At 44.0% G+C, this 16,151-nt stretch overlaps 1 long non-coding RNA gene across 1 annotated transcript in view; it reads right to left on the minus strand.

Annotated features, from left to right (window-relative positions):
* The window catches only part of LOC135390184 (uncharacterized), a 55,931-nt gene that overhangs the window by 25,422 nt on the left and 14,358 nt on the right, over nt 1-16,151 (minus strand). Inside the window, exon 2 of the long non-coding RNA XR_010421755.1 lies at nt 13,391-13,518. This is a non-coding gene — a long non-coding RNA (uncharacterized LOC135390184). The remainder of the gene's footprint in view (nt 1-13,390; nt 13,519-16,151) is intronic.

The raw sequence follows: 16,151 nt of genomic DNA on the forward strand, positions 1-16,151 counted from the left end.
ACTACCTCAAAACTATAATTTTACGAGTCCATTAAAATTCTACTTTCTATGGAAACTATAATTGCCCTATTACTTGGATGGCTATTAATGAAGCGCTTCATTTTTTTCTCTCTTCCCATTTCAGCCTTGTCATGCAGTGAAGCAGACTCACATCCAAAATACACTGAGGGTGCCGTGCTTCAGGAATTCCTATCCTGCGCTCAGATGCAAGCATTTCTTCACGGATACCTTTAACAGCTGACTTCCTCAACATACCTAGCTCCTAACAACATCTAACAAACAATCAGAGAAACCCTCTTCTCAGCTGTACCATGCGACTTTCTTCTGCGTAAAATCGGTGATTTGAGGAAGAGAGCAGCGAAAAATTGCGCGCACTTGTGCTTGACTTAAAAAACCTGAAACATATGCTAATAAACTAAGAAAAGGACACCCATGTCTGGTATCTGATCGTGCCACATACGCAGACGCATTGCCCTTGCGTAAAGAAAGCACAGGACAGGGATACACAAATTTCCTTAGGTGAGCAGGGAAAAGGCTTAAGACCTCAGGTCACCACACATCGTCACGCGGCCAGCACAACATGACACCAACAGGATACTAGCAGCGGGAAGAACTGCAACACTGCTAAAAGACTCCAGACATGCCACGATGACGTTACAAATCAGGAAAAAAGCACACGCATGCACGCAAAGAGGACAACGCATTAAACACACGGAGCGCTCAGGAATAATCGTAGCGTTACCGCACATCGCTACGAAGCTCAACGTCTAACACAAGACGGCAGCAACAAGATATTAGCGAAGGGTAAAAATTGCAACACTACTGAACAAGTCCAGACATGCGACATCGCATACAAAACACTGCTCATCGGGGAAAAGGCCTAAGCCCGCGGCGGATCATCATAGAGCATACACAAGTTCATTTTTCTATTTCGCGTAAACTAAACGCGGTCTGCTTGGAAAACGACGTACAAATTTTCTTAAGGAGCAAAGAAATATAGATTTCTGCTCAAAAACCTACAAAATTAAGCACTGCTTACTTCGTCAAGATATCGAACACCCAACAAAATCAAACAAACAACCCCACTTCCTCTGGTAGAACACTATTCAGCTTTTACGCAGGAGGCTTTCTTCTACATAAAAGTAGAGAAAATAAGAAAAGAGCAGCGAAACATTACACGCACTTTTGCTCGCATAGCTATAGGAGAAAAAATAAATAAAATAACGACGCACACGCTAATAAACTGTGACAAAGACACCCATTTCTGCTATCAGATAATTATTCCATAATGCTAAATACTCATTTGCATTGTCCCTGCGTGAAGAAAGCACAGGACAGGGATACACAATTTATCTTAAGCGAGCAGGGAAAGTCACTCCTACTCGGGCAGCTTAACACCATAAAGTCTGAATTTTTGCAAAGAAAATAAAGCTTGAACAGCGCTTCGAAGGTGACAGACACATACTAACAAACAAACACTGTGATAAAACAACGCGACGCGCGCGATTCCCCGTGCGAGCGCAACGCGGGCCTCGCGGTTTGGACGCGCGCGATCCGTTTCCCCGAGCAGGCGCACTGTGTTATCACTTCAAGGGAAGCAGAGCTGACATTGTTGTACCCTGGCGATAAATATTTTTATTCCAGCGCCAGCAGAATGTATTCAGAAAAGGCTTCGGGTGTGTAAGGTCAGCCCAAGGTGTGTTGCTGGGAGCGCACTGCTCTGTTGGGTCTCTATAGTACTCTTGAAAAATATATGGGTACAAGAAAATAAAAGGAAAACGAAGAAGACAATTCACTCCTGTATGATGATCGCTGCGTAGAAGCACGGCACCGTTTTCTTCGTGGAGGTATAGCGAACGTGCATTCCTTTCTTTCTTTTTTGGTTCGCGTCGGTCGAGGGGCGATATCCTATTACATCCGGAACGAGGACCTATCGCTTTGCGATCGCATACAAGAGTGAGACATCTTTTGACGATGGTAGGATAATTATTGACCTGAGGAATAATGTGGATTTATGTGGTTGTGGGAATAGACTTTGTGATTGTGAGTGTGAAAATGTGAGTGTGTCTCTGTGTGTGCGCGCGCTTTTCTGAACCAGGGATCCCACTTGACAAGTAACTTCTTTGTGTGTGCCTTTTCATGTGACACGAGTGATACATTTATGTACTATTGCGTGGAATAGTGGTTTAAAAAATAAGGGTAGCAGCGCTTGCATTCCTATCTGTAGGATAGACCGAGAGCGTTTTTAATGGAATTGCCTCGCGAACCTGGTGACGTCTTTGTTTTGGGCAGGCTATTTTATGAGAGCCGGTCTTGTTGCGTTGCATTTGATACGCTTTCCTGAAGCAGTGTGCTTTGTTCTTGCAGTGTGGTTTACGCCTTTATCAATAGAAATGAATAGAAGTGTTTGTTTGTTTGTTAGTATGTGTCTGTCACCTTCGCAGCGCTGTTCAAGCTTTATTTTCTTTGCAAAAATTCAGACTTTATGGTATTAAGCTGTCCGAGCAGGAGTGACTTTCCCTGCTCGCTTAAGGTAAATTGTGTATCCCTGTCCCGTGCTTTCTTCACGCAGGGACAATGCAAATGAGTGTTTAGCATTATGCAATAATTATCTGATAGCAGAAATGGTGTCTTTGTCACAGTTTATTAGCGTGTGCGTCGTTATTTTATTTATTTTTTCTCCTATAGCTATGCGAGCAAAAGTGCGTGTAATGTTTCGCTGCTCTTTTCTTATTTTCTCTACTTTTATGTAGAAGAAAGCCTCCTGCGTAAAAGCTGAATAGTGTTCTACCAGAAGAAGTGGGGTTGTTTGTTTGATTTGGTTGGGTGTTCGATATCTTGACGAAGTAAGCAGTGCTTAATTTTGCAGGTTTTTGAGCAGAAATGCTGGTATCTGAGCACGGAGTAGAAATTTATATATTTCTCTGCTCCTTAAGAAAATTTGTACGTCGTTTTCCAAGCAGACCGCGTTTAGTTTACGCGAAATAGAAAAATGAAGTTGTGTATGCTCTATGATGATCCGCCGCGGGCTTAGGCCTTTTCCCCGATGAGCAGTGTTTTGTATGCGATGTCGCATGTCTGGACTTGTTCAGTAGTGTTGCGATTTTTACCCTTCGCTAATATCTTGTTGTTGTCGTCTTGTGTTAGACGTTGAGCTTCGTAGCGATGTGCGGTAAAGCTACGAATATTCCTGAGCGCTCCGTGTGTTTAATGCGTTGTCCTCTGTGCGTGCATGCGTGTGCTTTTTTCCCTTTTGTTTTTCCTTCCTGTTTTTTTTTTCCTTTGATTTGTAACGTCATCATGGCATGTGTGGACTTGTTTAGCAGTGCTGCAGTTCTTCCTGCTGCTAGTATCTTGTTGGTGTCATGTTGTGCTAGCCGCGTGACGATGTGTGGTGACCTGAGGTCTTAAGCCTTTTCCCTGCTCACCTAAGGAAATTTGTGTATCCCTGTCCTGTGCTTTCTTTACGCAAGGGCAATGCATCTGTGTATGTGGCACTATCAGATACCAGACATGAGTGTCTTTTCCTTAGTTTATTAGCATATGTTTCAGGTTTTTTAAGTCAAGCACAAGTGCGCGCAATTTTTCGCTGCTCTCTTCCTCAAATCACCGATTTTACGCCGAAGAAAGTCGCATGGTACAGCTGAGAATAGGGTTTCTCTGATTGTTTGTTAGATGTTGTTAGGAGCTCGGTATGTTGAGGAAGTCAGCTGTTAAAGGTATCCGTGAAGAAATGCTTGCATCTGAGCGCAGGATAGGAATTCCTGAAGCACGGCACCCTCAGTGTAAATTAATTATTTTGGATGTGAGTCTGCTTCACTGCATGGCAAGGCTGAAATGGGAAGAGAGAAAAAATTGGAGCGCTTCATTAATAGCGATCCAAGTAATAGGGCAATTATAGTTTCCATAGAAAGTAGAATTTTAATGAGCTCCTAAAATTATAGTTTTGCAGTAGTTTTTCTAAACGGCAATGCAAGGTAGAAAATCATTAATATGGTAAGAATGCCATCATGTTCCCGTAAAGGCGTTCTGTCTTGTGCTTTGGCGTGCGCGAATGGAAATTTGCTCCCAGGCTTTCCCTCCTTTTTGCTCGCAATGCGCGAATGGAACTTTGCCCCCCGACTTCCGCGCCTTTTTAGTCGCAGGTGTAGCCTCAGACAACGAATGTATGAGCATAGAAAGGGTCATGTATTACATAAGCCTGGAGGTGATGTTGAGTGGTCTCACTTATTATTTTAAAAGAGCAGTGGTAGTTTACTGTAATTCTAATGACCATGATGAGCCTTTGGGGTGAAAATCGTTATATGAAGGGTGCTTTTTTGTTGAATTTTAATGAGAGAATGAATGTCATTAAGAGTAGGACAAAGGAAATAATCTTGCGATTCAATGAATAATAGGAGTCTTTGCCGCTGTCTTCTGCTTCAGACAGGATGTGATGACGTCACGCAGTCTGTAGCAATGCATTGACCGTTACTGGAAAAAAATTGTAGCAATAGAAAAATGGTGTGTATTGCCCTGTACGGATTTATGATGAGCACTGTTTTTGAATAAGAGGAGTGCGTGTGCTTAGAAATAGTTTGATACTGGTTTTCTTCTTTGTTTCTTTTCGCTTTTTCCCCCTTGTTGTCTGACAAACATGCGCTGAGATGCCTGGGCCTGTTCTGACATGCTTTCCTTCTACATGTAGTTTTTTTTTCTTTTTGTACAAGGAATATTCTTGACGATGATGATAGTGCTGCCTTGAATGGGAGTAGAGCTATTCTTAATAATTTTGCGATTCATTTAGTTCAGAGAGTAACCGTGAGGGGCTCAGGTGTGTGACTTTATTCAGGAGGAACAAAGCGTTATTAGTTAGGTGCATGGCTCTTGGCTGGGATGGACATGTCTTGCTGAACCATTTTTTTCCCTGTACAGCAAGACTTTGGGAATGAAATGCTACAATCTCCTCGTGTCTATGGTGTTTTTCTGCAATAGTTCCCTATGCAATCATTATAGTAGAATAAAGGAAATAATCTAGGGATAGTGATTCAATAAATAACAGGTCCCCTGTCTAGAGCGTACGCGTCCTTGAGCCACGCACCTGCATGATGACGTCATACCGCGAGACTATTGTTTCAGGTTGACCTTGTCTAGAGGAGCATTAGTGGAAAAAACAGTGTAGCCCTGAGACAATAGGATGACGTCACGATCAATGAGAACGGCCTGCAGGGGGCGCAAGGATTCACTTCTCTCTTGAAGACTGACGGGTCTGGACGCGCAAATTCTGCTCCTGGTAATTGCGTTGGCTGTCAGTGGAAGAGCGTAGCTTCGGTGGGGTTCTGTCTGCCTCTGATGGGGTGCGGATGTGTGGTTCGTCACTGGTGAATGGTGTTCGACGATGCAGGTGGATTTTGTGACGAGCAGATTTACAATGGGGGAATGCTGTGAACGTGAAAAATGATGGTGAGTGTCTTTTCACTCTGTTCAAGTGTTTGTTTTCCTCTGTTGCCCAGCAGTTGTGCAATTTGTCCTGACGTGTTCTGACATGCCCCGACATGCATGCTTTCCTTTGTTGGCGCTTTGTATTTTTTTCTTTTTTGACAAGAAACATTGTTGTCTTGACGATAGTGCTGCCCTAAGTTCTGCGTTCCTGGTTACCCATACTCTGTGTTGATTTGTTGAGTGCCTATTCCTCTTATTTGCCGTTGATGGAGTTACGTGTTAGGATATTTTGTTCTTTTGCAAGTCTCATTTAGTAAGACTTTGGAATTCCTACGATCAGGTTTCATGCATGGTGCTCTTCTGCAATAGTTTCCTATTCAATCGTTATAGAAGAATAAAGGAAATAATCTTGGGATAGTGATTCAATAAATAATAGGTCCCCTGTCTAGAGCACAAGCGTCCTTGAGCCACGCAGGTGCATGATGACGTCATATCGTGGCTTCACTGCAGATTGACCTTGTCTAGAGGAGCATTAGTGGAAAAAACAGGGTAGCCCTGAGACAATAGGATGACGTCACGACCAATGAGAACGGCCAGCGGGGGGGCGCAGGAATGCTCTTCTCTCTTAGCCTCACGACCAATGAGAACGGTCAGCAGGGGGCACAGGAAAGTGCGCATGAGTAGCGGCCGCAGAGTGGTGTCCCAGTCAGTTTCTCGCTGGCTGTCGCGGAGAGCAGTCGCATCGGTCTGCGCTCCTGCTGTGGTGAGCTGATTTGTTGTGTAACTACTGCTTTCGCCAACTTTGTTCCCGCTTTGTTTGCGATTTTCGTGCCAGTGCACGTCGAGTGCTGGTTGCTGTTGTCCGGGCATCCCTGCCATTTTCTATCTTCTTCTGCCTTGGGAACAGGAGTAGCACTAGCGTGATTCTTAATAATTTTTTAGTTGAGAAAGTAACCGCTAGGGGGTGCAGCTGTGGGGCTTTATACAGGAGAAAAAAACCATTACGAGTCAGTTCTCTGCCTGGCTGTCGGATAGAGCAGTCTCATCATTCTGCGCTCCTGTTGTGGTGGGATCATTTGTTGTGTAACTAATTCTATTTTCTTGTTAGCTATTGATGGTTTGCATATATACTCTTGCTTTCCCAGCCTCTGTATTAAGAGTGTTTTTCTCCTTGCATGTCCAGAGCTGTCCTAACTTGCCCAGACATGCCATGATGATGTCACAGCTTACGTCACAGGATGTCCGGAACTGGTGGTCACAGCTGCGATGCTTTGCAACCTGCCTCTGCGCTCCGTCGCCCAGCGACGGTCAGCGGCCGTTCCGGGCCGCTTTCTTCAAGATGGCGTCGTTGATCTTCAACTAAACTCCTTCTCTCCACTCTATCTCTATCTATTTTTTCTTTTTTATGGACTCTCGCAGTGCACAACGCTCAGCTGGTCTGGACACGACTTAGACTCTCCCCAATTAGTGTGGTGGCTCCCTGAGGGGGTGCTGATTAATGTGGGGGGTGTCAATTAGCTCTAATTGCTAATTAAATCGTGTTCAGGACAGTTGAGCATTGTGCACTATGAGAGTCCAGTACTTACTACTAAGATTACTACCTCCTTGTCTCGGCCGCGGAGCACTCTGAAACAGAACTTCACCGCATTGCACGCTGAAGGCAAACCATTGCACGTAATGATGCCTTTGTCATTTGTGATTTGTGGAAACCGAGGGGCGAAAGATACCATACTGTACAAAGGTAGGTCTGAAACGTGCTATGCGGTGAAGTTCTGCTTTTAGAGTTGCCCTTAGGGTTGCTTAGAGTTGCTCTTATCAATCTCAAAACCATGTATCTTCTATTAACTATGGCTTGTGGTGGTGGTGCTGGTGAAAGGGCGCGCCGTTGCCGGCCTCACAGAGGTGGGCAACGTCACGACTACCGCCCCGGGCGAATGTGCGTCCTGCGCCGACTTCTAAGGGAACTGTGCAGACATATGCCTGAATGCGCTTGTGCTATACAGGTTCCCTCGCAGTCACCACACCGCGTCGACGAAGCAGGTGTAGAACCTGCGTCGCAAAAATTAGGGCCCCATCTAAGTCTTCGGTGCTCTGCGGGAGACACATTAAGGAGACCTGTTCGATCGTACAGTGTAAATCGTTTTACACCTTAAAGGGTGTAAATCGAAATGTTCATGGCACACACTTTTTAAGGTGTATTTTAACACCCTCATGGCAATTGGGGTGTAAAGGGTGTAACGCCGAATAAAACTGCTGGGTTCATGGCAATATGCTGGTAACTGTGTATTCACAATTACCAGCATATTGCATAGAATCATCACATTGAGGTCCATATATGTATGCACATCAAGGTAATTAAATATGTGTGTAAACATGCACAGCCGACAGACAATCATGTATGGCATGGCAGTTGTACATGGCAATGAAGTATGGCAGCTGTATATAGCTTTTCGTGAAATTGTAGACCTTCTCATGAGCAGGCACCTCCCCCATATGCATGTTCATTACTTAGAACGTTGCATTTATTCGTTTCATCTAGGCTTTGCAGTATTGCACCCCAAATATCTAACCCCTGTAAAATGCATTACATTGTTCATTATCCGCGACTCATCAGGATGTTTCGTCCTCTCCTAGCTGTATGGTGTATGCGTTTCGAAGGGAAACACCAGCATTTTAAAGATCTTGCTAGAAAAACTCGACATTTTAAGAACATAACCCTTTCATTAGCAAGAAGACATCAATTTTATCAAATGTATGTGTGGTTGCAGCCCTTCATCAGAAATGCCACATCTACTGATGGTTCTAAGGAGATTCTACTTCAACATGCCCCAGAAGCAATTCAGAGTTACATTCACGACCGTGATGTTCACGCAGAGTCTACAGTCTATGTCAAAAGTGCAGTTGATAATGATAACACATTTGCTGTTGGCTGTGTTGTTTCCAAAGGATCTTCCGAGGAGGACTTACCAGTGTTCGTTGAGATAGCAGGGCATATATGTTATTGACTCGGATACCATTTTTCTCATACGAACATTAACTACAGTTGAGTATGATGAGCACTATCACGTATTTGTTCTGTCTTGCAATAAGGAGCAACGTGTTTTAAAAATTTTAAGCACTATCTGAACAGATCTTCTAAATCTGCGTACCTTACCAGATGGTAGACGTGTTGTAAATCCACGTCATGCACTTTTGTAATGTAACTTCCCGTTCCCTGTTGTTGTATATATTTACTTTTGTTCATGTGAACGAAAATGAACATACTCCCTTTCTACACCCAGGCGACACACTTATCACCATATCTCACCTGAGGGTGTAGTACACCATTGTTACACTCTCAGGAACTTCCAAAACAAAGTTGTAGGGTGTGAAAGGGTTGGTGATCTTTGTTAATACACCTATTTTACACCTTTAAATGTGTTAAACGACTTAGAGTGTACAGGGCAAACTGTGCGACCCTATGCTGTGCTTACAAAGTTTCACTTTCCGCAGCACCTCCTATACAGGTAAACACAATAATAGCACATTAGAATTTGCTGGGGTACCTGTGGAGCTGTGTGGCAGTTCTAAATGTGGTAGTTGATCCAACGAACTCAGTACAAATCTTCAGAATCATGACTTCTGACTCATGGCCGTAGAAGCCGTGTGTTTCAATGTTAATTTTTAATTTATACATGTCATGTTCGCAGTGAAGTTACTGTGCCGTTTTACCCAATTTCATCTCGGAATCATTTTAAGCAGTACGAAGCTAAATATGCCAATTTGTTCCACTTTTCTTTGTGAGGTAGGGTCGAAGTAAATAAACCGCTACGTCAACCTCGTAAATGAAGTGCACCCTCCTACAGCACGTGTAATAAGTCATGCATGTTCATGCTCTTCGTGCATAGGGCTGACTACTCCGGCAGCTAAACAACGGAAACACACTGGTAACAACATCGTTATTTTAAGATTAGGAACGGGAAGTTTCATCGCAAGGGGCGATACTCTACCCCACTGGCCTGGTGATGTGGCGAATGAAATAATGAGGCCCTTCAGAATAAGGATCGAAGTCCTACTGTAGAACACACACACGCACTCGTAGAACATAATACGATTATGGAAAAGCCAAACGGGGACCACACAACGCCAAACAAAAACCACGCAATAAAGAGCGAAAACCACGGAACACCACAGGGAAACCACACAATAATGAACGGAAAGTACAGAACACCACAAAAAAAAAAAAACTACACAACGAACGAAAACAACAGAACACCACACGAAAACCGAACAACGAATGAAAACCACACACAAAAAAAGAATAACAAAAAAAAACGAAACTACCTTCCAATAACAAACAGTGTAAACCCTTTCTGAGCAAAAGGAATTAATTTTATGGGCTGTCATTCACCGAATTTCTTCATGCGTAAATGCATATGCTTCCCGTGCATGACACTAACGGCCCCATATTCTGAGTACAGGCAGCGGAGAAGAAAAAGACGGCAATTGCCATAAAAAACTACAGGAACACCGCTGAAGCACGGTTGCAATACATCAACGTACTGTCTCCTAAGAAGAATGTGCGCTAATCACCAAAGAGGCCACACCTGTCTCCCACGAACCCCTCTCCTACGCGCTATCCAGCCTTTATACATAGTGATGAGTGTTTTCGACGATGCGACGTACAGGACGGGATCCTCGCCAAACCGGGTCCTTAAAGGAACACTGACTCTTACGAATAAAATCGCTTCCAACGAAACAACGATGAGCGTAGTTGACCTACAGAGCGAGTGCTAGGATTCTGTTCCGCAAAAAAAAAAGACATAGCAGAATGAAAGGGTGCCTCGACGTACACTCTTAAATTTAAAACACCCTTTAGGGTGTAATCCGGGTGTAACTGGGGTGTAAACAAATTTTTACTCCCAAATTACACCAGCTCGAAGAAACATCCTGGGATGAGGGGTGTTAAATGGGTGTAGTAATAACGTCACACCTTATTTACAACGTCCACTGAGCTCGGGTGTAAAAGAGGCGTAAAATGGGTGTACCGGGCATAGCGCTTTTACATGAACTGTATTTCTTTTGAAAGCACATGATATGCTTCATGTTACCTACAGATGCATACAATAGGGCACCTCAGCAGAAATGTTGAGTCTATACTCTAAACCCAGTGACGAACATGTGCCGGTTAAAAAAGTTCCCTCAGAAAGTACAGCCGGTACACAGCCGTAACCGTCTGGAAGCAGCCGTAGCAGCTATCAAATAGCAAGCTCAACGATCCCTATCGCCAAATATGTGTGCCCCGCTGAATAATATGTGTGCCTCCTGAGCCGTATACTCGTGTGCTTGTCGAATAATCCGTGTGCCGGCTGAATATGTGTGCCTTCGCTGGAGCGTACTACGTTGTTCCGCGCTCCGCCCGTGAGGAGTGACGTGGCACCGCGTATTCTACCGCAGTGCATTCGTCGCTGCGTTCGTGCCTGTTATGTGCGCTGCAACCTCGCCTTTGAAAGGCCGACAACCTTGCTTTTTAATTACAAGTTTAATGTTTGCTTAAGGTAAGTCAACCTGGCTGTGATGCAACGTACGACGCCTGCGTTTTACTTGTGTTTAACAATCGTTCTGTTGCAGACGATGGACACATTGCAAATGGCGGCAGGGGTGGATCGGCTACATCGGTGAAGGGACGATTTATATTACAAGAAAGGCTAATTGTATTCTTTCATTACAGGTGAACGTGGGACTGTATCGACTGCAAGGACGTGAGTTACAAAAAGCTGTAATATTCTAGCATTAACGTTTGAACAATACCAGCGTGATGTTCCCTTCGGTTTCTTTACAGGTATCCTGTCAGGTGTCCTGTCTCAACGGTCACGCATATGCGTGCAAAACTGCAACTGCTTCTCACATCGAAGAGGGGTCTGGTGCCACATGCTCGGACAATTATTCGTCGGCCATTTCGTTTGGGGAACTGTCGTGTTCGTCACTAAGGATGATCTTGGTTGAGCTTTGCAGTGCCAGCCTGGTGCTTCGGAGGGGTTGTGTCCATGCAACGTGTGCTTCATATGTGTGTGTTGGGATTAGTGAACCGTGTATGCTTTCCATTCAGCCAACGATGATGTACTGGATGAAATTTAAAGGTATGTGCACGCCAATAAAATTTGGTGGTTCAAGTTCGATGTCCTTGGTGGATTTTTTTCCCTATTTTCTTCTTCTTCTTTTTTCTTTTTTTTTCGCGAAGCCTGGAGATCATTTTCTGTTAGCGAACTCGAGAGGTATAATGTGTCTCGTGTATTGGTTGGTACAAGCATTCCTTCATTACATCCGGTACACTGTGGCTCCTGACGTCGGCAGCGATGTCGTACCAGTTGTTTCAGGGGGCACAGGGCACGTACAGCTTTCGCATGCTTCCTCTTGAAGTCATCTGGTGCACTTTTTGTGAAATGTACCAGTTGATCAGGCTGCACCTATCCGTCAATGGGTTTAGAATGTGCATTGTACCTATTTGAGACGTACTTGTCTGAAGTTTGGGTTTCGGGCTTTCACAGCATGCTGCAGCCTCTGTGAAGAGTCGTTGCAAGTAGTATGCAGCAGGCAGGTCGGGAAAAATCTGCGGTGCCTGTTTGTTACTCACTACCTGCAGCATGCCGCAGAAAGCAGCGAAACCATGAAACCCAAATGACAGACAGTATGTCGCCAGCAGTACATGTCCAGCTCAATATGACTTTTTTTCCAGAGCATTCAAGAAAACCTGTGAAGCGAAAAAGCCGCTGCTCCTTGCTCGCTCTTTCGCTCCTCCTTGAGGGCACATTAAGCTTTGGCACACTTTGATATACTGAATTATGTATGAGTAATTCAAGTCCTCATTTATTGGACTGCGTACATGTACATAGGTTCACAGTTTCTGGCTGCTGGCATTTGTGAGAACTATAGCATCTATCTCTCAAGTAGCACATGTATTACTTGACAACACCTTTTTGAAGGCTGTAATATTACCAGGGGTGTTAAATTACACCCTAAAGGGAGTGAGTTATAGCACTTTTGGATTACACCCTAAAGGGTGTTTTTGAAGTAGTAAATTACACCCTTTTTTGAGGTTGTAGCCGGTTGAAAAGGGTGTGATATTACACCCTAAAGGGAGTGAGTTATCGCACATTGGGATTACACCCTTATTACACCCTAAAGGGTGTAAAAATATTAAGAGTGTATGATACTCCCATCACGTGACCGTGACGTACACCTGCACAGCTCTAGGATGTATAAGCGCGGCGTGAGCGGCTGAAAAAAAAAACAAACAACGAAGTCACGGAGCCTTCACCACGTTACAGGAGTACCGTGTCAGCCACCCACGGCTGCTTTCTCCGACTCATTTTTTTTATTATATATATATTTTTTTTTTTGTAAATTAGATTGCACAGCTATAACGCAGCACTGAGCAAAAATATTTTGCATGGTGACTCCTGGTGGACAGCTTGACAGACGAGGCAGGATTTCGAGCGATGTTAAATCTCACCTCATTGTTCCTTTAACAGCTGTCACTACAAAATGCTGGAAACATGGGCGGCAAGGTTAGTCGCTGAAATTAGGGTTGATTGACACCAGGAGTCTCCCCGTCCCATTTAATCGAAGTTAGCAATTTTTAAAGCGACATATCACGTGTACGCTGTGGCGGGATATTTTTACAAACAACAAACTCGACACCAGATTCTAAGCTGCCTGCCTACGGTACCTTTTACGCTACATATCCGCTGCAAATCACGCGAAATAGAGAAGAACGTACAAAGCCCCCACCATGTCTGGTACCGAATCCGTAAATAAAAACGAAAACTACCCAAGCAGCACAATGTACTGGAAGTCGAGTGCATTAGGGGTGGACAGTATGTGTCTTATCAATGTTCTGTAGTTTCATGAATCTGTTCAAGGCCTTTCATCTACCCGTCCACCCCCATCGCACTCGACTTTCAGTGCATTTTGCTGCTTGGGTACTCACACCGTGGTTTTCGATGATGTTCTTACGAAAGTACTATTTCTCTTTTTCTGCACAGTCACTGCGTTCCTCGATATCTGTGTGTTTTCCATGAACAGCCTTCCCAGCAGAGGCGTGAATAAAGATGCATGCTGCAAAGGACAAATCGGAACAGTAAACAATTTTCTTGCTTGCAAAATGCTCTTGCATTTACGTCTTCGTCCTTTCACCATCTACCTCACTCTTTTACATTAGATGATTCGTTACGTCGCGAGACGACTATGAACATCAATGACGACACAGTGATCGGTCCGCGATTTAATTTTGCCCACCTGAGGGTTCCTCAAGGCGACAGTCCGGACCTCCGGAGTGTATTCCAAATGATTAAAAGCGCTAAAACCCCAGTGCCGGGGAGCTAAAAAGCCAGACACAAACACATGCACTGACTGACGAACCAATAACTTTATTGTCATTCAAACCAGCTTAAATTCTTCTCGGATTCAGCTCCGCCTTCTTCTCAAGGTTTATCCTCCTCCAACTGGTCTGTCTGATCATATGCTCTAACAAGGCCCTGTTGTTCTTTCCTATCAATAGCTGAACGATAGTTATCACCAAGAAACCCCTGTACCCGTTCTGATAAGTGCACAGACGGCGAGCTTACACATTTTAAACCAGATTTCTTAATTTCCATAGCTTCACGGTACAGTAACGCGCCCAACTTCCTTCCTTTATAAATAATTTTGTATATTCAAATTTGAAAAAAAAAAAAAAAACAACCCTGACAAACCCTCAGATGGTCTACCATACCCCTACTATACCCCCTATTCATAGAATATCTTTGAATGATCTTTCAATCTTTCAATGTGTTGATATATCGTGAGGTCTGCCCAATGTACTCGCGCCCACATTTCAGAGGTATGCAATAAACCGCCCCCACTCTACAATCTATAAACCTTTTTTCGTGTTTGATAATACATCCGGTGGCCTTCTCCTGATTTACTCTCGTAATTAAAGATCTCAACCCCTGTTTTTTTTTCCTGAAAACAACGTCCACGTCATATTTACTTCCAACTTTTTTCAACCTATGTGAGGCTTTATGTGTGTACGTTATCACTCCAAAATTATTCCTCTTTTCCTCCACAACTCTTGGCTTCTTTTTAAACACATCCCCTTATCATCCTCTTCAATATATCTCTGACCACTCCCTCAGGGTACCCTGCTTCCACCAGCCTTTGAATCTGACCTTCACAGCCCGCTTTCATTCTATGGATACATGTTCTATTCAAGGCATTAGTTATTACACAATTTGCAACTGAATTTTTCACCGTTTTTGAAACACTCTTGGTTATCAACTTACCTACTTACTTACACCTTACTTAGTCTTACAGACTTGGTTATCATCAACCACCAGGCAGGCGTATGTCTACAATACAAATAATAAACAAGAAAGCCGTTGACCCCTTACGGGTCGAGTGTTTCAAAAACTGAAAAATTCAGTTGCAAAATGGGAGGCGTACGCCTTTTTTGGGACAATTATGAACCGCATAAGTGTCACAAAAAAAGGCGTATGCCTTCTATCCCGTTTTCAACAAATCAGGGCAGATAACGATATCAATCGTGATGATGGTTGGCTAGGAGCGTGCTATGCGGTGAAGTTCATTTCTAAGAGTGTTGCAAATGCTTATGCAGCGTAGGCCAAATGTGTCACGAGAACGAGGTACACTGCTAAAACAGAACTTCACGCACGACATAGCACGCTCCTAACCAACCATCATACCAAATGATATCATTCAATGTCATGATTTGTTCAAAATGGGGGGGGGGGGGGAGGCGCCTATCTGGGACAAGAAAATCTGTCCCAGATAGGCGCCTCCTCTCATTTTCAACAAATCAATGCACAGAATGATATCATTCGGAATGATGGTTGGCTAGGAGCGTCCTATGTGGTGAAGTTCTGTTTTAACAGTGTAGTTACTTAGTAACACTTTCTCTTCAAAAGGCATTGGTACTGCACCGATATTTTATGCAGAACGTGATTTATGGTGAATACGGACTATCCGCAACTGCTTTAGGGGTTCGGTCTGTGCAGACCCGAAAAACGACACGCAAGTTGCGTTTTCCTTCTTGTTCTCACGATGCACTAAACAACATCTACGCCTCATCACTTAACAACACTGCCATATGTGCAACAACGAACCACTGTTAGTGAAACGCAGTAATGCCATGCGTATTGAAAGTACAGGCACAAGGTACAGCGACGCACAAAGCACAACACACAGGCCGCCGAAAGGAGCCGAGCAGATGCCACAAAGACAGGAAAGAGAACACTCCTGACGCCACGACTGTTGGAAGTGTGACTATCAGTCGGAGGCAACAAATGCAAGTTGAAGATTGCATTACAAATTCTCCGAGCCGAATATAAACGAATTGTGTTGAATGGTGGCTATGAAAGATACAAGGGGTTATCTGATAAGGCCCATTAGGGGATCACATCTGGGGTCTACGCTGTCCCTTTAAATAGCACCGACATCTCAGCACACGGCGTACTGCTTTTTACGCCGCTCCCGCAATACGGCGTGGCTAAGCAATTTGCACTACACTCTTAAAAATGAGCTTCACTGCATAGCACGCTCCTAGCCAACCATCATCTCGAGTGATATCGTTATCCTCCCTGATTTGTTGAAAACGAGAGGCGTACGCCTTTTTTGTAACAATTATGAACAGTATAATTAAGTGTCGCAAAAAAAAAAAAAAAAAAAAAGGCGTACGCCTCTCGTTTAGAACA

The sequence above is a fragment of the Ornithodoros turicata genome, chromosome 3, assembly GCF_037126465.1.
Source record: "Ornithodoros turicata isolate Travis chromosome 3, ASM3712646v1, whole genome shotgun sequence".
Classification (NCBI taxonomy): Eukaryota; Metazoa; Arthropoda; class Arachnida; order Ixodida; family Argasidae; genus Ornithodoros; species Ornithodoros turicata.